Source organism: Pseudorca crassidens, chromosome 19 (assembly GCF_039906515.1).
Source record: "Pseudorca crassidens isolate mPseCra1 chromosome 19, mPseCra1.hap1, whole genome shotgun sequence".
In the NCBI taxonomy this organism is placed as follows: Eukaryota; Metazoa; Chordata; class Mammalia; order Artiodactyla; family Delphinidae; genus Pseudorca; species Pseudorca crassidens.
Window position 1 is genome coordinate 6266664 of NC_090314.1, and position 23757 is coordinate 6290420.

The following is a 23757-nucleotide window of genomic DNA, read 5'->3' on the forward strand; positions in this document are numbered from 1 at the left end:
AGGTGGGGGACGAGGGGGTTCCAGGAAATGTATTACCAAACTGAGTGGTATTTAGCTGCGATGATAACATGCATCCTCTTCTTGAGGCTGTACACCATCGTGTGCCTCTGATGTGTGCTGGGTTCTCTGATACGATCCTCCTCATGCAGAGGCCAAAGGCTTTGCCTTCTGTCCCAATGTACACACAGCCGTTAATGCTGGGGCTTCTCCAATCAACAGATGCCCCAGAGATGCTGGTGACTCTAGCGCCTTCTTAGTGTCCTGGATCCACGTGCCCACATTTTCCCTGCCTTTAGAAGAATATCCTTGCTTTCTTAACAATTTCATCTTTGAATTTAAAAGGTTTCTAATAAACATTTTCTCTAGCATTTGCGCTTGGTATTGAGAGAGCTTCAGGATTGCTAGTCTGTTGATCATATTTCCAAAAATGAAAGAGTTACAGGAGGGCTAGAAATCACACATTGGATGTTTGAATGCCTTGTCTTATTCCCCGCGACTCTCATATGCAAACAAAGAAGACAAGCCAAAAAATAAATGCAAGATCAAGACTCTTTAACATCACCATGTAATTCTCTTTCTTCTGCAAAACAAGTGGAACATGAATTTTTATATTGTTATTAAGCAGTCTAGGCAAACTGCAAGTCCCCTTTATGGAAAATGGGCTTCATAGTCGCACCAAGGAGGAGAATAGGGCAGACCTGTAATTTACCTGTTTAAGGTCTTTGTTTAGAAATTGTGCTTTCATGATATCATGGTATGTTTATGGAGCAATCTGCCCTTCCCTGCTCCCAAATACGTTAAGAGATATAATTGTTTGTAACCATAATTTCTGCCCCAAGGAATAAAATCAAATGAGTCAGAACATCTCCCAACTAACAGAACAGTTGCCCAGTTGCCCCAGCAAAAGATTAGCTATGTGGTTGCAGAAGAAATTTGTGTCCCCAGCTCCACCACTGAGAATGCCAAAGCCCAGTCTACTCCTCCTGTTAAACATATAGAGTTAATATCTGAACTGAATGTTGAGTAGCATTCCACTGGATTTGACAAAGGGAATTTTAATAAGTAATAAAGGGAACCTTTTGACCAGGGAGAGACAAATCTAAGTTTTCTCTTAGAATTCTGAATTTCCCCATCTTTTAATGATGAAAAGAATTTTGAAAAAGGAGATTTAATCCCAGAGAGGAGAATTATCCCTAATTTTTAAGGCCCTGCATCCAGCTCTGCTCCACCACCAAAACACACACACCAACACACAAAGTAATCATGATCAGTTGCGTTTTCATGCCAAGATCCATTACGTGAGCTACAATTCCACATAAAAGTGTGTCCCTGGGTCTGTTCCACAGCTTCCAACATGTTTCACATGGTGCATTTTTCTCATTACAAGGGGATAATCCTGTCATGATTGTTTCACCTGATCATGGTGTGCCATCTGGATGTCCCAGGTCCCTCTCTTCTCCGTGAATTTGGCGGGGAGGACAAGAGTGGTTCTCAGAAGGTTTCCTCTTGCTCTCCTCTGACCTGCAGGATTCTCATGTATCTCCTGGGTGCTGGGGTCTCTGCCGTTGTCCATATCCAATGCCAGACTTGGCGTTTTCATGAAAATAAATTCTCCCATCTACGTGGGATGGTTAGCATTCTCTTTGACCACCCAGCATCTGAACCCTCATTCCTGTATCTGTAAAATTCTGCTCCACATGAGTCTTGGTTAGAGGTAGCTTGCACCTCGGATTCGGATCTATGACCCAGGTCCTATAGCATAGAAATCTGACCTTCTTAGACGAAAGGAAGGACAACCTGTCTCTGCAGCCAGCCCAGCACCTCATGTTGGGAGCCTTCATATTTTGTTTAGTCAGTGGATGAATGTGTGTTGAAATCAGATGTCCGGTGTTTTCCTTATGGCCTTGAAATGATAGACATTCCACAGTTGGTCCTTGACATCCGTTGGGCTACGTGGGCTGTGCCGCCATGTGCCCACAATCCCCCAAAAGTTCCAGCTATTCCCACCCCTCAGGTCTACCAGCTCTCTTCTTTCCTCTGATACTCATTTTGTCAAGCAATCCATGAAGGGCTTTGTTTGGGAGATATTACGGAGAAGGATAAGAACCAATTGAAATCTTTTATAAGGTTAAAATGTCTGTGAGTGAGGCTGTAAGAAGGGGGGATGTGAATTAAAGACTGAAAGAACTGCTGCTTCAAGGTTTACTGAACACGAGAGGCCAAGAGGAGGGGTATTCATCAAAGGGGAGGCGGTCAGAAACCACTGCATATCTTTGCCCCAGCAGCCTTCCCTCTTCTGGACCGCAGAGTCCACCTAGGAATGATGGCTGAACATTCAGATCTTTCTCTAAGATCCCTATCCGGCTCTGACACCGCACTTTCAAAAGGAAAAAAAATGTCAGTCCATGATTCGTCTTTCACCCAGTGAAAAATCCTTTAACAGAAACCAAACAACAGGGCACAAGCAAGAATCAAGCCCTGTGATCATGGATGGGAAGCTGGGCCAAGAGCGGCTGAGGACTCAGCTGCTGGAACCCTATTAGCAGCAGCTCAGATTTCCTGGTTCCGATGGTTGCAACACACTCAGGATTAGCTTTGCCCGCAGCCTGTGGTTAACGACTGTTTCTACAGTAACCGTCTGCTGTTATGCCGACAAAATGCCTGTAGAGACGATGCTCAGATTTCTAGGAGGGGCCACATATTCCCCCCATGGATGGCAAAGCCGTTTAGAGAACAAGAAGTCTCTGGAATATGTCACCTAACACCCAATCCAAAATCGGGCTCTTAGTATCCATCGTGCCAACGCTAGTGGCGGCTGGCATCCTGCATCGTGAAACAGAACATCCGTATCCACCAGAGATGCCTGGCTCCATTCTCTCCCCCATCACTGTTCTATTTTTTATTTATTTTTTTTATTGAAGTATACTTGATTTACAATGTTGTGTTAATCACTGCTGCACAGCAAAGTGATTCAGTTATACATATACATACATTCTTTTTCTTAAATGTTCTTTTCCATTAGGGTTTAGCATAGGATATTGAATATAGTTCCCTGTGCTATACAGTAGGACCTTGCTGTTTACCCATCCTATGTATAAAAGCTTCCGTCTGCTGACCCCAACCTCTCACTCCATCCCTCCCCTTACCCCCTCCCCTTTGGCAACCACCAGGCTGTTCTCTAGGTCTGTGATTCTGTTTCTGTTTCGTAGATAGGTCCTTTGGGTCATATTTTAGATTCCACATATAAGTGACCATCACTGTTCTATTCACCTCTTTCCCTTCATGCTTGCTTTCTTTATTTGTAAGCTTTAAAAAGCCCTCCTAGGGACTTCCCTGGTGGTCCAGGGGTAAAGAATCCACCTACCAATGCAGGGGACTCAAGTTAGATCCTTGGCCGGGGAACTAAGATCCCACATGCCCTGGGGCAACTAAGCCCGTGGGCCACAACTACTGAGCCCACGTGCTCTGGAGCCCACACCCCACATCTAGAGAAAAGCCCGCGCATCGCAACGAAATAGCCTGCATGTCTCAACAAAGATCCTGCGTGCTGCCACTAAGACCTGATGAAGCCAAAAATAAATAAATAAAATAATTAAATTAAATTAAAAAATAAAAAGGCCTCATACTTCCCCAGGGGGAAGGAATATTCGTAGTCTGACAAGATTCTACACCAAAGGTGATATGGAATTTGTTTTATTACCAAGGAATTGATACCAAATTATTTGTGAAAATTTCAGTGGCTTCTTATTGGCAAAGAAGGAAGTTCAAACTACTTTACATCATTCAAGCCTCCCTTTAAATGCCTCCAAGCTAGGTGTTTAGACTTAACCATTCCCTCCTGGACTTCATTCTGGTCTTGCTTTAGCAGAATATAATGTTTTCACTTTTTTAGACCATGGCTGGGGTTTTTGGGTCTTGATCATCTTTGCTCACACTCCTGCTGCAGCCAGAGTGCCCATCCATCATTTCTGTTCATCGACATCATCTTTGTGGTTTAAAGTACACACTAAGTACTGCTTTCTTTTTTTTTTTTTCTTGGCAGTACGCGGGCCTCTCACTGTTGTGGCCTCTGCCGTTGCGGAGCACAGGCTCTGGACGCGCAGGCTCAGCGGCCATGGCTCACGGGCCCAGCCGCTCCGCGGCACGTGGGATCTTCCCAGACCGGGGCACGAACCCACGTCCCCTGCATCGGCAGGCGGACTCTCAACCACTGCGCCACCAGGGAAGCCCAGTACTGCTTTCTTTACTGAGTCCCCAGCAGTCTTTTCTCTTATTTATTCCCTTAAAATTCTGCTTTGTAACTCCATGATTTGGGTATACTTTGCCCTCTCCTAGTAGACTATAATCTTATTGAAAATAAGGGCTGTATCTTATTCACATTTCTGTTCCTCCTGGTGCGTAGGACAGAGTAGATCCCAATGACTACTTTTTAAACCACTGTTTGCATTTTTTGAGTTCGAAATTCAATTTTGATCCAAGAAACTCTCTTGGTAGACTTGTAATTCGGGGATGCTGAAAGTATATGGAGTTCACTTTCATTCTTTTGACTGATAGACTGAAATAAAACTGTGATGACAAACAGTTCAAATTCTTTTTTTAGCACCTATATATATATTTAAGCTAAATATGCTTTAAAGGTAATTATGTTCTTGTAGGCTTAGAGTTTAGTAAGTTAGTAACTTAAAGCAAGTTGAGTCAGAAGCAAGTTGTAAATTTTAGAGGGGAGCTTCAGGGCTTAGGTGTAAAGAAAATTACTCCTTTCTGATTGAGAATATAATTATGAAGGTTCACATAGCAATTCAGAAAAAGACCATAATCTTCAGTCTTGAGGCTCTGACAACTTGCATGAAAGAGAAAAGTTGAGTCTAAAAGGCGCAGCAGATAAAAGCTTCTGAGGAATCAGAGAGGAAAAGATAACCAGAAAGAGACAACAATAGGTAATTCTTATTGAAAAGAGCCAGAGGGACCCAGATCGGCCACAAGAGGTGTGAGGCCTGAGAGAATTTAAAGATCAAGGAGAAAGCTCCCTATTTGTACGTAGATGTTCTCATATCTCAAAGGTTGGCCAAGGAATGTGTCTTTTTCAAGACAATGTCTTTTCGTGTTTATCACTAGCCTTTTTAAGAATGTTCTTTTTTCCTACCTATTGGAAAAGCTCTCCGAAAATTCCCATCCCAAAAACATAAGTTTAAATGACTGGGCTGTTTCCAGAATTTGGATGAGCATAAGAATGACAAGAGAACAAGAAGAGCCACCTGTGATAATATTTTTAAAGACCTGCATTCACCTTCCCCCTATAATTATGTATCAAGGGTTTAATAGAAGTGGAATTAGAGCTGCCTGTAATATACAAACACGCACTGGGTATCCTGATATGAAAACACTGCGATGCCCTTACTAACAGGGGAGATGCATTGTGACAAAAACAAAGATAAAAACCTCAGAAAACCCTTGTGGTCCAAAATATTGATTCTAGAGGTAGAAATACTAAAGGAGGTAGGTGGATCCTTTCCAGAATGTCAGAAAAGGCGATACACTATGATCCCAGATCTCTGAGGTGCACCCAGCTTATCTAATGTCTAATACACCTCCCAGAGTAGCATTAAATACTACGGTAGGCACGTACTCATAGGACGCCCCTTACATCAAAGCCAGTACCTTCCCTCTCTCTTTGGATACACACAATAACTTGGTGGATGAGCCGTGATGCTCCTTTAAGCCAGTAGGAATGGACACTTACAATCACGTACACCGTACCAGTTCTTTTGATTGTGGAACTTCTAGACATCGTTTCCCACAGCCAGGGATGCCTACAGGGTCAAGTTGTGGGAAGATGGCCTGTAGAAGCTTGCAGTTGAATTTAAGAAAGGAAGATTCTCAATGAAATATTTTTAAAATATTTATTCAACGTAGCAGATGCTAATTTTACAATGGGAGTAAGTGCCGGGCAACAATGGTGTTATAAATGACGTGTATTTTCAGAGTTGGTTTAACTCTTACCTCTATCACTTAGAAACCTTGCAGTCTTGGTCAACTTTCTTAACAAGCGACGCCTTTGTTTCCTCACCTGTAAAATGTGCGGGGTAACAGTACCCACTTTGCAGGGTAGGGGTATTTGATGGCATACGATGTGGGTAAAGTATACAGCAGGTGATCAATAAATGGTGGCTGTCATTACTGTAGTTGCTGCAATACAGTTGAGATGACGGTGGGGCAGATGCATTTGGAGAGGAAGGGTGTGGAGGCTGAGCAAGGGCTGAGTTGATTCAGACAGAGAAGCAAACAGAGGACATCACGGAAGACTCCCTGGAAGAGGAGGACATAGCAGTGGGACAGGCAGAAATACAAGTCAAATGCCTGGGGTTGTGAGGTGAACTTCTGGCTGGAGCAAGAGCTTTGAACAGAAAATAAGGGTTGTGTATGAAGGGAGCAGAATAGAGGGGAAGAAGTAGGTGGGGGTCAGGAAGACTTTGAATCCCAAATGGAATGGTTTGTTCTTTCTTCTAGAGGCGATGGCCAGCCACTGGGTGATTTTCAGTCCAGAAAAGAAAATGATAAAAGCTGTATTTTGGAAAAATCACTCATAAACATGGGTAGGTTGGATTGGAGTAAGGAGTGGTCAAGCACTGGGAGACCACAGGGATGGCTCATCGGGGATCCAGGTGGGAAGGACAGACGGAAGGAAGATTAAACTGAGCCTGGTAGCTGATTGCATAAGGAAAAGAGAAGGAGCGAGATTTCAAATCCAGGTGACTAAGGGAATGATTATGTTGGTCCCATGGACAGAAAGATGGCGGTCCAAAAGGGCATTCGTGTGGATAGGAAAAAAAAGGGATGTGAACAAAAGTTCTCCAAGAACATCTGCTCAGGTCTCTTTATTAGAGCCAATCACAGTATTTACACCTGAGCTCCCTCTATGTCTCCGACCCCATGTTCAATGTTCTCCCCAAATTATCTCCTTTCACCCTCACAAAACTAGTCATTGAGAATTACTCTTATTATTCCCAGTTTACAATAAAGGATAAAAAGGATGGAGTAACTTGTCCAATATTATAAGACCACTAAGTAGACAACCAGGATTCTAACCCAGAACTCAGCTCTTCCCCATTCTGCCTTCCTGAACTGCTGGGTTGCAGTTACTGTTGTGTTGACCACATTCTGTGCCCAGATTTCTAAGGTCCTGGAACACAGTTTAATTCATGTAGAATTGACTGAGCAGGTTGAAGCCATAAAGGCAATGGATTTGTTGTAAGGGGAACATAGAGGAAAGAGGAGGGGATTGAAAACTGGCCATTAGAATGTGTCCACATATAGCGCACGGACTTGGAGTCAGGAAGCCTGGGTTAACTTAGCTCCACTTATTAGCAACTCACTGCACTTTAATTTTCTCCTCCCCAATAGGGTGATAACATACTCCCCTCATAAAGCTTTGAAACTCAGAAATAATAGGGATGAACCTGTTTCGTGACCAGTAAAGCAATTTACAAACATCAGCTGTTATGGGGAATTTGAGCGCAGGACAAGGAACCATGGAAGGTTACAGGGACAGAATACTAGGACCACAGCACATTGGATGCAGAGGATGGAGAGTTTCAAGAGAGAGGGCACTCACAGGTTAAAAGGGATGCGAAAATGTTGGTGACCAGTAGATCCTTGGTGACCTTGGGGAGAACGGTTTCTGTCGAGAGATGGGGATAGAGGCTAGATTTTATGAGATTAAGGAGAAAGTGGGTGGTGAGGAAATAGGGGCTCTGGGGAGCAGACCACTTAATTATGAAGTTTACAGTGAAAGGAAGCAAAGAATGGGACAGTAGCTTGAGGGGGCAGCTTAAATTCTTACCGCTTCCATGGATATAGACATTTTAACAGGGATCAAGGCCTTAAACTAAAGGGATTAAGTGCTGTGGGTGGAATTTCAGGCAGCCAGAGGGTGGGGGGACATTTTCTTCTTCGATACTTGGGGCATTTTCCAAAATCCCAGCAATCACACATGAAGAGTCATTTGCCTGTTCTGCCTAAACGTGAAGCTCACCCTGTAAACTTCACAGAATTTGGGGGTTCTCCCATCCTTCACTCTTGCTAGTTTACATCTTTGTGACCTTTCAACAGTACTTCCCGACGCAGTGATTTGCCTGAAGTGATGATGCTGTGAAGTAGATCCTGCGGGGATGGGAATAAAATCCCACTGGTCTAAAAGTTCGACTTTGGTTACTTTCAGCCTTCCGAAACACCAAACTGTGTTAAGACGTTAGAAGAAAAAGGATTTTGAGTTGTAAATAGCTGTCGCTATGTCCATACATTTTTAGTCCACCAAAAAGGAGGTGGTACCTGCCTTTGACCTCTTTGACTAAACATTTTATGGAAAACAAGGCAGCCAGCATTGCTTTCACGTTTCCCGTCATCTTGGGTCCAGCTCACCGAGCATCACCGTTTCCCCCCAGTCAGCAGCGTCCCCACTTACTCACGCCAGCCCCTTGTCTTCTCTGCGCCTGTGTCCATCCTGTCCTCCCTGTAGCAGCCTTTTCATTCCCTCCCCCACCTACCCCCATCCCAATTTTTTCCATCTAGGGGGCTGGGTTCAATTCTCAGTTACTTGCAAAGGCTGTCCTGACAGCTCTCTCTACATCTTCTCCAAAACTCTACAGACTGACAGTCTGTGCCGTAAAAGTCAGCCTTGACTTACATAGAGTTTCATCTAATGTCTGAATTGTTCCCTGCCTGGTAGCCTTCTTCCTTTTTCTTTAAAAAAAAAAAAAATGAAGTATAGTTGATTTACAATGTTGTGCTAACTTCTGCCGTACAGCAAAGTGACTCAGTTATACATATATATATATATATATATTTCTTTTCATTCTTTTTCATTCTGGTTTATCCCAGGATATTGAATACAGTTCCCTGTGCTACACAGTAGGACCTTGTTGTTTATCCCGCTACATAGGTACCACTTTTTACAATTGTTCATCTCCTGCATTCCTAACTTGTGTGCATTTAGTAAGTAACCTCGTCATGGAAGGATTAGTGGGAAGCGTGGCCGGAGAGTGGTGATGGTGGCCAGGAATAAGAAGACGGGCTGACAAATAACGAGGGGCAGTGTCACTTTGAATCCTGAGATCTCAGGGAACCCGGCTTGAGTTAGGAAGGATGGAATTGCCAGATGAAGCGATTCTGTGTCCGTTTCTGCTGTCTTTCATGCGGGAGATGTTACCTATTGATTTCTGTTGTGCAAATGTAAGAAAGGATTTCGTTGTTTGGAGTCAAACACAGGTCTGCTGAGTCCCTCCAGCCTGCCCTCCAGCCCCACTTCATTCTTCTTCTCCCTCCCCTCCCGCGTCCTTCCCGCAGCCCTGAAGGAGAAGTTAAGATCAAGGTTTCACATCATGCTTCATAGTTTCCTATGTGTTTTACAAGGTGTAGCATTAGTTATTCCTTGAAAACACTCCGATTACAAGGTGAGGTGATGCTATTAAACTCCTTCTGCTTTATGGCTCTGGGAGCAGAGGCACAGAAAGGTGAAGTGTCTTGGCAGTGTTGCCCAGCACTTTGATGACTGAAATGCATTTTTAACTCCTGGCTGACAGGATCTTACAGAGAACATTCACGTGCCAGAGAATTTTCAGTGTCCACGATTGAGGACACTTCGAAGAACCCAAGGAGACAGCACCATGCGTTAGCATGCAACCGGCAATCAGCTACGAATTATCATTGTTTAAATCTCGAACAGAGAAAGGGGATGGAATCGTGAGGATAGGGATGTTTTAAGTCTAAATTTGAAAGAGGGAAGGCTGCAAACGGGTAGCCACACAGCCGGCTGTCAACATGTGATACAGCGCTGCAGCAAAGGGCTCCAGAGGGGAAGTCTGGAAGGCCCGTTTTCCCCATTTCCCATCAGGAAACCGTGCCTGGGTCCACGAGGCTTTGCACTGCACTGGCGTTGCACATGTTAGGATTCTAACTCCGTCTCCTCCTTTACGGCTCTTCACGACTCTGTCTGATGACAAAGCCAGCTCTCTGCCATTTAAAGGTCAAATGCCAGTAACAGAGAGATGGCATTTTATCATCAGATGAGCACAGGCAGAAGGGAGATGAAAACTTGGAAGCTCGAGCCGAGTGCAATCGTATCCCCGGGTTGAGATTCCATGAAAATGTGGAATGTACCTTCAATTAACCTTTCACAAATACCTGGTCACCGGGACCGATTTATCTGAAGGTGGTTAGCTGGGTTTGGAGAGCGTGTCTCTCCTGCTGAGCTGGAGAAGGCATCTGATCCTATGCTCAGTTAGTCCCACAGATTAGAAATTCCCCCAAATCTCCCAGTGATAAAGGTCCCTCTGATATTCCTGAGCACAGAGGCTTTCAAGGGGCCGTGGAGGTGGGAGCGTCTACTGACAAAGAAGGTTCTGGTCGACTTGCGAAAGATTTTCAAGTATCTGTCTCCTTGAGGAAATTTACAGAGAAATGTATGTTGCAGAATAGAATTTTAAGACTGACAACAGCAGAGATTATACATCTTTAAGTTGGAGGCTGCTGTCTAATTTAAAAATCTTTTTTTTCTGTCTGGTCTCTTTTAAATTCCTGCAACACCAGGAAGGAGACAGAAAAGGTATTATTTATATGACTCAGGGAGGCCAAGTGAAGAGCTCAGGGTCACACAGATGTTAAGTGGCAGAATTGGGATTTTGAGCCACAAGGATTTTTTTTTTTAATCCAGCGTTCTTTCTGCTATCGCATTTACCTCCCAGAATCAGTAACACAGGAGAGGATCCGGCTTTGCAGAAAGAGGAGAGACCTCCCTTCCGCCTTAGAGGAAATTCCAAGCAATTCTATCCTGAGCTAGAAGATCTGGATGAGCTCGTTTTCTTCTCTCTCTCACCTTTATTCTCTGAAAAATTTTTTTTTAAAAAGTGAGAAATCTAGTCATTCATTAAGAAAAATTCACGTGCTCCCCCGTGGGCTGCGGGCTCGGGTAGCCCCACAAACACAGCCAGGTGGAGATAATTTGCCCTAAATGAAGGGTGAGGAATGTAAAACTTGCAGTGGTAAATAATTTCCCCAAGATCACTGCACGGGGAGAAGATCTGGATTCAAACCCAAATTGGCCACTTCTGAAGTCTGCTGATTCAACGTACAGACCCCTGTGCAGGCAGGGCAGGGCGGAAAGGGGCTGGTGGCGGTGGATCAAGCACTTGGACCCCATCAGCCTTCTTGGCCAGTAGTCTTCCCAGATTCCCAGACCAACTTGGGCCTTGGGGCGCATCTGCCTTTGTGGGCCCGGAGAGGTTTTTTTTTTTTTTTCCGGTACGCGGGCCTCTCGCTGTTGCGGCCTCTCCCGCTGCGCAGCACAGGCTCCGGACGCGCAGGCTCAGCGGCCATGGCTCACGGGCCCAGCCGCTCCGCGGCATGTGGGATCTTCCCGGACCGGGGCACGAACCCGCGTCCCCTGCGTCGGCAGGCGGACTCTCAACCACTGCGCCACCAGAGAAGCCGCCGGAGAGCCTTTTTAAAGAGGGGTCTGTAACTATTTTGGCAAAGGCTAGGGAATTCAGTCTTTGGAAAATAGTAGGAGACACTTGTACCAAGTTCAAATCAAAAAGAACTAGTAAATTATATTCAAGGAACAGAAAGTCTCAGTTTCCCCACTTATGGGAAGTAAGATGGGAGTAAGAGTATACTGCGCAGAGCTGAAGTAAGGATGAAAATTTACCAAGAATGAAAGGCCTTTGAAACACGAATGCGTCGTGTTATTATTCCCCTCATTCATAAGCCACACATTTTCCCCTTTTATTGTTCATTTGTAGTCAATGGTAGGAGAGCAGGAAAAGGGTGCTTGGAGCCAAACAGCACTATTGGAAATGCTTATCTTGTGTATAAAAGCCTAGTGGTGACAGTATTTCCTCTCTGCTGAGTTCCCTTTAACTCCAAAGCCCTTAGCACCTTAGGAAGCTTTGTTCACGGCAAACCCTCAACACTGAAGTCATTAGGCCTGTAATTTACCCCCCACTAGAACATGAGAAAATGTAATCAAATAAATATTATTGTTTTTCCTTCCTTTCTTAGCAAATTACCACCTTCTGCTCCTCTCTCCCTGTGAGCTCTAATAGTCGGGCAAGTCTGGAACTGATCTCGTGGCAGAAAATTCTTTTCAATCCAAGTACCGCCATCTGTGAGAAGTTTCCCCATCTGTGAGAAGTTCCCCATCCTCGAGCCCAGAAACCTCCTTCAGAAATCAGGAAATAAATGCCCATTTGTCTCCAAGGGAAGGTGCTCGATTGGGTTCTTAAATTCCACACGGAAAACTCACATGTGTGCCCTAAAATATAAATTACCCAATTTATATTGGGTATATGTATTCTGATGCCCCTGGAACAAAGACTTAATACTTTCCTTCTCCCTAAGGGAATTCTACGCGATGGCACCTGCGAGTGCGAGCAAAGTCTGGAGGTTTGGGAGGAGGAAAAGAGGGCAAGAAGAAAAAGAAGAGAGGGAAAAGATAGAGGCAGGAAAGAATGCTGATTGCAGAGGGTTTGTCTTTTCTGCACACAAGAAGTAGCTGTTCTTGTGTGTGTGTCTCCCAAATAGACGCCAGGGATGCACCATTGTCTTGGCGATTGTTCACGTACGTGATGCCCCAGAGACATCAGTGCTTTCCTGAATATGCCTGATGAGGACAGACTTAACAAGAGCCCACAGGTTAATCAGTAACGTTCCGCAGAGGGAGTTTTGAGCGTCTGCTTTGAGGACCTCGTCTTGTCGACATGCCAAGACACAGAGCAGCAGTTATTTAAATTATGTGTGTTGAGGGGAAATGAGTTCTTTTTTTTAATTGAAGTATGGTTGATTTACAATGTTTCAGGTATACAGCAAAGTGATTCAGTTATACATATGTGAGTATATATATAGGTTCTTTTTCAGATTCTTTTCCTTTATAGGTTATTACAAGATATTGAATACAGCTCCCTGTGCTATATAGTAGGTTCTTGTTGTGTACCTGTTTTATATATAGTAGTGTGTATCTGTTAATCCCAAATTCCCAATTTATCCCTCCCCCGCCCTTTTCCCTTTGGTAACTGTAAGTTTGTTTTCTATGTCTGTGAGTCTGTTTCTGTTTTGTAAATAGGTTCATTTGCATCATTTTTTAAATTCCACATATAAGTGAAATCATATGATATTTGTCATCTCTGTCTGACTTACTTCACTTAGTATGATAATCTCTAGGTCCATCCATGTTGCTGCAAATGGCACTATTTTGTTCTTTTTTATGGCTGAGTAATAGTCCATTGTATATATGTACCACATCTTTCTTATCCATTTATCAGCTGATGGACTTTTAGGTTGTTTCCATGTCTTGGCTCTTGTAAATAGTGCTGCAATGAACATGGGGTGCATGTATCTTTCAGAATTAGAGTTTTGGTCTTTTCCGGATATATGCCCAGGAGTGGGAATACTGGATCATATGGTAGCTCTATTTTTAGTTTCTTAAGGAACCTCCATACTGTTCTCCATAGTGGCTATAGAGCAGCATTTCATGAGCTCACTTCTTTTTTTCATTCCTTTGTTCCGTTTCTCCCCACTTTTCTTCATTTTCTTCCTTTCTCCCTCTCTCCCTGTCTCTCTCTTTCTTACTTTTCCTTCCTTCCTTTCTTTCTTCCATTATAATAAGGTAGCAAGCATCTGTGACCCCACCATCCCAAATAGTAGGATGTTGGCAGTAACCTACATCCGGCCACGTGGTTTCCCCTTCCTGTTCCTTGCCTTCCCCCACCTGAGGTAACCATCCTCCTGAATCCGGTATTCGTTTACTATATCCATATGTATCTCTAAGAAAATTTCAAATACATATTACCTTTAGGTTTATAAAAAGGATATCCGGCGATATGTAATCTTCATGGACTGTTTTCACTTAATGGTATATTAAGATGCATCCAGACTTTTGCATGTTACTATAGGTATTGATTTGGGTAGCTGTACAACATTCCATTGTATCAACACAGCTGGGTATTCATCTACTCTCTGTTAATGGGAATCTGAGCTCTTCCCTGGTTTTTGCTGTGAACAGTGCTGCCTACAACAGTCTTGCACATTTCTCCTGTATGCTTATTTCTCTTGGGTGTACATCTAGGAGTGGAATTGCTGAGTAATTGGTTACATGAACGTTCAACTTTGGGAACAAATGTCTCAAAATTGACACCTCAGAGAACCTACAGATCATATCTCCTCCAACACTAAGTATTGTCAGCCTTATACATTTTTGCCAATCAGATGAATATAAAATGATATCGTATTGTAACCTCGTATTGCCTTCCCATCATCACTAATGCTATCAGACATCTCTGACATGTTGTTTGGCTATATGTGAATTGCCTGTTTATGACTTTTGCTCATTTTTCTATTTGTCCTCTTATTACTTATTTATATATGCTATTTGTTCTTAACACTAATGCTTTATTTCTGTGTTTTGCAACTATTTTCTCCCAGTTAGTAAATTATTTTCCCTTTTAAAAGTGTCTTTTAATGAACAAAATTTTTAAATTTTTAATTAGTGAAATTTGTCTAACACAGTGAATGCTTTCTGGGCCTTGTGGAAGAACATTACCCTTATCCCAGGGTGTAAGTGATATCTGTAATTTCTACTCAGTATTTCAAAGTTTGATTTGGACAGTTGAACCCTTAATCCATTTCAGGTTGATTTCTGTATGTGATGTGAGGTAGGGATACAATATTTTTCTCTACATAGATCATCAGTGTTTTCCAGCTCTACCTATTAAAGTCTCTCCTTTTTCCCAGTCATCTGTCACCTCTCTCAATACCAAAACACCACGCACATGTGGGCCTGTTTCTGGGTTCACTCTTCTACTCCACTGATCAATTTGTCTGCACCAGGGCTAATATCACACTGTCTCAATAACTCTAACTTTGTAAGAAGTCCTACTGCACCACAGGGCAAGTCCCTTCTCACTAAGAAAAGTCTTTTCAAAACAGCCTCATCATTCCTGCACTTTTACACTTCAAAATAAATTTTAGAATTATCTTGCCAAGATGATAATTTTGCTTGTAAATGCAATGAATCCATAGGTTTTGGGGGGACGATATGCACATTCACAGTATGGAGGTTTTTTTAATCAGTAAGCATGGTCTATTTTTTTATTTAGGCCTTTTACTATCTCAACTCATTTTTAATCATTTTTTTTAGACACCTTGTAAATCTTTGTTAGCTTTATTCCTAGATGCTTAATGTCCTCTAATTCATCAGTAAAATGGCCCTGTATTCTCGGTTTCATTTCTTGTAATGCTTTTGTCTGCTTTTTGTACCACGATTATGCTAGCTTCAAAAAATAACTGACGAAGGGGGTGGAGTCAAGATAGCATACTAGGAGGACACGAAATTCGCGTCTCCTCACAACTAGGGCACCTACCAGGCACCGGTGGGGGACCACGGACACATAAAGGGACGGGAGGAACCCCCAGTGACTGACTGGGTAGGATGTGGGGCATGGGAGGGAGTGAAGGTGGAGGAGAAGTGGAGGTGGGATGGGACTGCCGCACCTGAGGGGCGGCTGGGGGAGAGGAGGAGTTCCTACACCCAGCGGGACCCACCCATAGTTAGGGGTCCAGCAGCGACGGGGGAGACCCTGGGGGAGAAGGTGGGGGAGGGGTGCGAAGGAACGGAAGGGAACAGGGTCAGTCCACTCTGGCACCAGGGAGCCTGTTGGGCTCTGGGGCCTAATGCTCTGCCCTCAGAGCCGCCCTCCTGTGGCACAGAGCCCAAGAGCAGCCCCTACACTCCCACCCAGGGCCCCAACTCTACACTCGGAGACCCCCTCTGAGACCCCCTACAACTGGGCCTACACCCCACCCACACACCCTCACTCAGGGCCCTACCTCCAAACTCCAGAACTCCACACTCCAGAGGCCCCCCTTTCCATGTGCTGCCTCTCCCCTTCCACGCAGGTCCTAAGCAGAGGCCCCGACCCACGCTTGAACGTCGCCCAGCCTAGGCCCCACCCCATGCTCAAACGTCACCCCCCACCAGCCTAGGTCCTGCCCCACCCTAAACCCCACCCCTACCTAAGTTCCACCCCCTGCCTAAACTTCACCCCCATAGCCAAGGCTTTTTTCTTTTTTCCTCTTTTAGATTGAGGTTGTGTTTTACCTTGTTGATTCATTGTTGTTGATTCTTTTATATTTTTATTTTTCCTAATAAATCTTTTATTTTTCTAATTTTATTTTATTCTTTATAATTTGTTATTGTTCTCTCCTTTTGGCTTCTTCCCCCCTCCCCCCCCCGCCTTTTTTTTTTTCTGCTGTGGTTTTATTTTACCTTGTTGCCGTTGTTTCAGTTATAGTTTTATTTTTCCTAATATATTTTTTATTTTTCTGATTTTATTTTGTTTTTTTTATTCTTTGATATTGTACTGCTCCTTTTTTTCTTTCTTTCTTTCTTTTCTTTTCCTTTTTTTTTTTTTTACTGAAACATGAAGCTTCTGGGATCTTGGTTCCCGGGCCAGAGGTTAGGCCCGAGCTCCTGTGATGGGAGCTCCCAGTCCAAACCATTGGACTAACAGAGAATCTCAGACCCCAGGGAATATCAATTGGAGTGAGGCCTCCCGGAGGAGGCCTCCACTTGGATACAAAATTAATGCACAGAAACCTCTGGCATTCCTATACACTAATGATGAAAAATCTGAAAGAGAAATGAAGGAAACACTCCCATTTACCATTGCAGCAAAAAGAATAAAATACCTAGGAATAAACCTACCTAAGGAGACAAAAGACCTGTATGCAGAAAACTATAAGACACTGATGAAAGTAATTAAAGATGATACAAACAGATGGAGAGATACACCATGTTCTTGGATTGGAAGAATCAGCATTGTGAAAATGACTATACTACCCAAAGCAATCTACAGGTGGTGCTCTAGGTGGTGCTTTGCGGCCACCTAGAGGGGTGGGATAGGCAGGGTGGGAGGGAGACGCAAGAGGGAGGGGATATGGGATATGGGAGGGGATATACGTATGCATATAGCTGATTCACTTTGTTATCCAGCAGAAACTAACACCACATTGTAAAGCAATTATACTCCAATAAAGATGTTAAAAAAAAAAGAAATAAGTAGTGGAGTATTTCTATTTTTATTATATATATGTATTTTTTCCATCCTTTTACTTTAATGTGCCCTGGTTTTAGATATGTCTCCTTTACATGGCCTGAATCTGAGTACTGTTTTTGCTTTTGCTTTTCTAATAGGCAGATCTTTGTGTTTTGGGTTTTTTTTTAACTGATGAGTTTAGTTGTTAAATAGTAATTACTGTTGTATTTGGAACTATTTATAGCAACTTAATTTATTCTATTAATGTGTCCCGTTTTGTCCTGTTACTTTTTAGTTGTTTTTACTTGAAAAATCAAATGATACTTATATCTCTAGCCTAATGATCCAAAGGCGTCAACATTCTCTTATATTCTTTGGTCTCTCCCCTGAATCTCCTGGTATCATGCAAATATCTAAATTGTTATTAGTAGTTAATAACTGAGCTATTTTATATATATATATATATATATATATATATATATATATACGTTTTCTTGGTACTAGTTTTCTTAAATTAAGAGAACTCACCAAAGTGTTTGGCTGTCTTCTTATGTTTCTTGCAATACTTCTTGCTGTCCATTCCTTCGGGAAAGAAATTCATCCCAAAGTGTCTATGATGTGGGTCTTTGTGTGGCAAAATCTAAGAGGGCTTTTATGCCTGAGAATATTTTATATCCTGCTCTCATGGCTGGCTAGAAAAATAGAGGTTCTATGTTCTTTTTCTTCAACTTTTTCTAAACACCCCTCTGCTGTGTTCTTGTATCCAGCATTGCTGTTGAAAAGTCTCATGTCAGTCTTATTGGTTTTACAGTAATCACCTCTTACTGTAGGATTTGGGATTTTTTTAATTGATATTCTTAAGTCACCCCCTAATAAATCCAGGCATGAGGTTTTTCTTGCATCTCTTCATTGATTCCTTTCTCTTTTTCATTCAGGGAAAATCTATCATTTTTTTCTCCTCTCATTATTTTTTTTTTTAATTTCTCTCTATTTCTGGGACTTTCATTATCGGGATTTTAGCACTTCGCCTCCCTCCTCCTTGGTTTTTCTGGATCTTTTATACTTTTTCTATTTTTCTTCTTCCCCTTGAGAGGTTTCCTCAGTCTGTCTTCATATTCATGAATCACTCCTCCTCTGTGCCCTTTGTGCTATTTGTTTAATATGTTGTTTGCCTTATTTCAACTATTTTCGTTTTCACATCAAGTATTTCTTCTTAGCTCCTTTCTGTGTTCTCTTGTTCCTTTTTTCTATTGCTAACACGTAGCTAGGAGGGGTTGCCTAACACTTTTTTTGAGGGGGGTGGTTGGCTGAATTACTGCTGTCGTTAACTAGCGTGCATCTGTCCTTCTTGGTCTTTCACAAGTACTGGACTTAAATGTTGCCCTAATTTGACTCCTGAAGACTCCTGGACCAGAGATCAAGATATAGCATGCGAGAAGAAGGTACTTGTCTGTCCCAAGGCAGAAGCAGCAGAGGAATTTAGTGATTATTTCCTGTTTTAGTCTTCCCCAGCCAACTTGCTACACACACTCACACACACACACACACACACACGCACGCACGCACACACCCCTCACACCCCTCAGCTCCTCCTGTTACAGCTTCCTCCTGTTCTTTGTCTTCTCCTTCTTTGTTCTCTGCAAGATTACTCTTGGCACAGAGATGCTGCAGTTGTTTGAGCCCAGCCTCTTGGCTAGACACAGCACTGAAACCTCAGAATGCTTACCTCCAACCCCTTCATTTTACAGACAAGGACCCAAAAGCACAGAGAAGCTAAGTGACGGGCACACAGTCTGTTAGTGGTGGATGTCAGTGCCACCTCCTGCCCCAGGAGTCCACTGAAGACCAAATAGCTACATTAACAGTGATCCTTAGAATTCACTTAGTGTTCAGTCCATTGTTACATCAAGTTCAATATTGCAGAAACATTAATGAGCTTGACTGCAATTCACTTAGTCCATTCTGAAGGTGCATGTTGCTTTTTTTAATATTTCCTGGCTTTCAAGGGTATTATCCATGGTCCCAAAAAAAAAAAAAATGCTAGAAAAACTGCAGATACCACAGACACAGCTTTCTATGAAATTTCATGAGGCATAAAAACAGACTGAAGAATAGCCCACACACTGGGTGAAATTCCAGCAGCCACAGTGAGTGCTTTGAACTCTCAGAAGGAGCAAAGCCCCATGAAATGCAGACTCTGCTGTCCACGGGGATGCAACCAACGCTGAGGCTTAGAGTCCACAGACTCTTTGAGAGCAAGTTGTTGGGTTTTTTTTTTCTGGGAAGGAAACCAGGGCTGGAATTAGCTAAGTGCTAATTGAAATGGCAGGACTGACCCCTGTACTAAGATCCTGCCGTAAGCCCTTGTGCCCGCACCCAAGAGAAAACAAGGCACAAAGGAAAACGTGTCCCATTGTCTCAATTTAAATCATATTTAAATACAGTTCCCATAATAAACACCCAAATTTGCCCAGAGGCTTTGATTAGCATCCACTTCCAATAACGAATGCTCTGTGAAACTAAGAAATGAGAACTAGGGGTCAGACACCGCTTGTTTCTTAAGGGAAAAACCTAAGTCTCATCAAGTAGATTGCTCAGCCCCTTGAGAACTAAAAAGGACCTGAGCTTGTCAAACAATTGCCCTTGGGCCTCAGTTCTGTGTCTTGCAACTGCACTCTCCCTGCACCTCTGCGGAAACAAACTTTCCCCTCATCTGAGTTAGGAGCCTGCCTACCCGGCCCCCCCGCCTGTGCCCTGACCTGTGGACTCTGACCTCTGGCTTCTGACCCAGCATCGCTAAGTGCTGACATCTCTCCAGCCTGATCTGATGCCAGATGAACAGCCCAGGATCAGAACCTCAGACAGAGAACCTAAGATCAGGCACCCTCTGGGACGTGCCAGCTAAAACCAAACCCTTTCATAATGATCAGTCAACCTCAGTCTCATTGGTAGAGCTTTGAGAGTGCATAGTCAGTTTCTTTCTCTTGTTCATCCATATAAAATACATGTTATAGCATCTTAGAGCTGGAAGGACTCTTAGAGCTCATCTCGTCCAATTTTCTCCTTTTATGTATGAGTAAGTGGAGTTCCATGGTGATTAAATCACTCATTCAAGGTGACATGGGTACAAAGAAATGGATCTGAGACTTGGGACTATGTCTAGAGTGCTTTCCTTCATCAGATGCTCCCTCTAGATTCTATCTCATTCCCTTATTTCTACCAGTTTGTCTCATCTGTTCCCATATTTCCTTCCTGCACCCCAGACTCTAGACCATGAGAAGGCTGCGTCCATAAGAGAACCCTGCCCAAGAGGAGGAGAAATAACATAAACAATTGTATGCATCTGGCGTTGTCTCCATGTACTGCTGTTTTCTAGATCCATCTAGCACGTGCATCTCCATAGGTCTGAACAATGGAGATCCAGACGATTGTCCCCAAAGTGTGCCCATTTCCATTCATTCATTTATCCAAATCACACTTACTGAGCAACTACTTTGTGCCAAACACAATGCGAGATGCAGTGGCTGCCTTTGAGGAGCTCACAGACACAGAAGAGATTCAGATAAGTAAATAATGTAAACAACTGAATGGCATATTCACACAATGGAACATTACCCGGCAGAAACAAAAGGGGGGAACCATAACTAAAACAGCATGATTACCAAAAACAAAAAATACACAGAACCAGGGATCAGACACCCACACAAGCTCAAGGGAAAACATATTGTGTCAGTCCACTTAAACGAAGCTCTAGAAGAGGGAAGACACAACTACAGTGACATAAAGCAGATCATGGCTTGTCTGGATGGGGGTGAGGGGTAGGCGGGATGTTGACTTGGAATGACCATGAAGGAAGCTTTCTAGAATAATGGAGACGATCTCTGTCTTGGTTGAGTCAGTGGTTAATAAGCGTAAATGTTTGTCGAAACTCAATGGAGAGTTTCGATACGGTCCCATCTCCCCAACTGATGTGAAACTAACCACAGGGAGGTAAAAGGATTCGCACAGAGTCATTAGCAATGACTCAGAGAAGAAGCCAAAACATGTTAAGTGTCTCATTTACACAAGGTTCCTCGGTACCTGTTGTCGGCAGGTCCTCGGATGAAGAACTTGAGCTCACCTGATTGAGTGTCACTCTCTTTGATTAGGGTGCTGTTGAATCCAGCAAACCCTTATGCCCCAGAAACAATGGGCAACACTGTAAAGAGACCGTCATGGAGAGATGGTCTGCATGGGGACTCATCATCATCATTGGTTTTTCAGTAAATACCATAAAAACCCAATCTAGTGTCAACTGGGATTTTCAACATATAGATGGGAAGAGTCAACACAAAATATATAGTCCATTCAATTAAAACTACCTTTTAAACATCATCAAATTATAGAAGCAAATGTTCCCATCTGAAGTAGACTTGCAGCTTCAGAGAACAAGGTCTCAGAATGCAGCAAACAAAATGTATAAGAAGACAGCCACAGAGACCCGATGGTAAACTTCCTTGTTTCAAGAATGATAGGATAATGTCTCCAGCATCCAGAGAGGAAAAAAAATCTACAGAGGAAAAAAAGATTGTTATAAGACTTTTCCTCCACTGTACTAAATTCCAGAAAGTAGTGAGGTTAAGGGGGTAGTAGCAGACAATAACTAGAGGATTCTATGTTTCATCTAGCTATCATCCATTTGGAAGGAAATAAAGAGAAATTTCCAGCAATGGAAGCACCCAAGGTGCTCTACCCTCTTCCCTACCCTACCCACCCATCCTCCATATTTTTGGAGAAAAAATATCCAACTAAATTAATAATGAATAAAAACAAACAAATCCATTTGGGGAAGACACGGCATAAAATAAATCACAGAGAGAAATCAAATTGGGAAAACAGCAAGTGATGAAATAATTATTGCTAACATGATGCTGAAACAATATAAATGTCAAAAGTATTATTGAAAAGAATATTCATAATCATCATCATCTGGATTTAGAATTACTCAAACCAACAACAGATGATTTGTGAAAAAGAGTGTGCCAAACCTCTTTTCTTGTATCTAGCAGGATACAGGCATGATTTTATTCTTGAGACTATTTCAGAAGTAGAGTCCTTTATTTTCTTAATTAAGGTAGTCACCACTAGACATAAAACAAGGTCTGTAATTTCCAGATCACTAGGGGATCCACGTAGGTGTTGATACTTTGATGTGACAGTTGCTGTTCTGAGTGCTCTGTTAACGTGTGTGTTAACTCATTCCTCATCACAATCCTATGAGGCAGGAGCTTCTGCAATCATCCTTATTTTACAGATAAGAAAACTGAAGGAGGTTGAGTCCTCAAGATCCTGCCACCAGCAAGTAGAGAAGTTGAAATTCAAACCAAGCAGGCTAGCTTCAACACAGATGCCCTTAATCAGTGCATTACAGATGCTTAGGTAGCACAGGAAAAAAACGGGGGGGGTGGGGAAGAAGAGCAGAAAGAAAGGGGGAAAAGGAAATAAAAGGAGACCGCAAAGAGGCATTTTTAATGCCCAAGATATATCAATGATTACAAAAAAGAAAGAAGAGGAGGGGCTTCCCTGGTGGCGCAGTGGTTGAGAGTCCGCCTGCCGATGCAGGGGACACGGGTTCGTGCCCCGGTCCGGGAAGATCCCACATGCCACGGAGCGGCTGGGCCGGTGAGCCATGGCCGCTGAGCCTGCGCGTCCGGAGCCTGTGCTCCGCAACAGGAGAGGCCACAACAGTGAGAGGCCCGCGTACCACAAAAAAAAAAAAAAAAAAAAAAAAAAGAAAGAAAGAAAGAAGAGGAGGAGAAGCAGAAGGAGGAGAGAGGGAAGACACAAGGGCTTAAGTTCCTTAAATATTCTGAGGTTGAATTAAAAAACAAACCTTCCATCAATGATATTTATACAATTCCTACATTTTACATGACATGGTGCAATGCTCACTCCAAATAAACTGTGAAAATTTAAGGATGTATATCGTAATACCTCAAACAACCACTAAAAAGTATAATGCCAAAGAGTGTAGCTAAACAGCTGATACATAAATCAAAACGGAATAATAAAAATGTATTCAAAGAGTCCAAAAGTAGTCATGAGTGAAAGACAGAGGAACCATAAAGCAGAGAGGATGAATAGAAAACAAATAATAAAATGGTAGATGGAAATCAACTCCAGTTAAAAGCCAGAGTTTGTCAGAAGGGCTCACACAGCAAGACCTGACCAAATAGCATTTATCGGAGTCACACCGAGACCTGGTTAGGTTGAACGTAAACGGATGATCATTGATTTTCACCGCCAACAGTAAGCGTAAGAAGACTGGATCGGCTGGTTAAATTGGAAATACGCCTTCTAAACAGGGTATTACCAGTGACTGAGAGAAATATTTCATAATAATAAAAGAATAAATTCATCAGGAGGACATAAGACTCATTAATGGGTATGTCCCTCAAGACTGAGCTTGAAACCGCATGAAGCAAACAGTGACCGAATTAAAGGAGAAACACATAATTCCATAATCATGCCTAGGAGGTTTTAACATCCTCTCTCAGCAGTTGTGGGGATAACTCGACAAAAATCAGTAAAGTCAGAGAAAATCTGAACAGCTCCCTCTCAGCTTAAAGCGTGTCATTTGTTAGTTGCTGTGGGTGGCATCGTGCTGAGAGGGATGGAAGTCACGAGCTCAGAA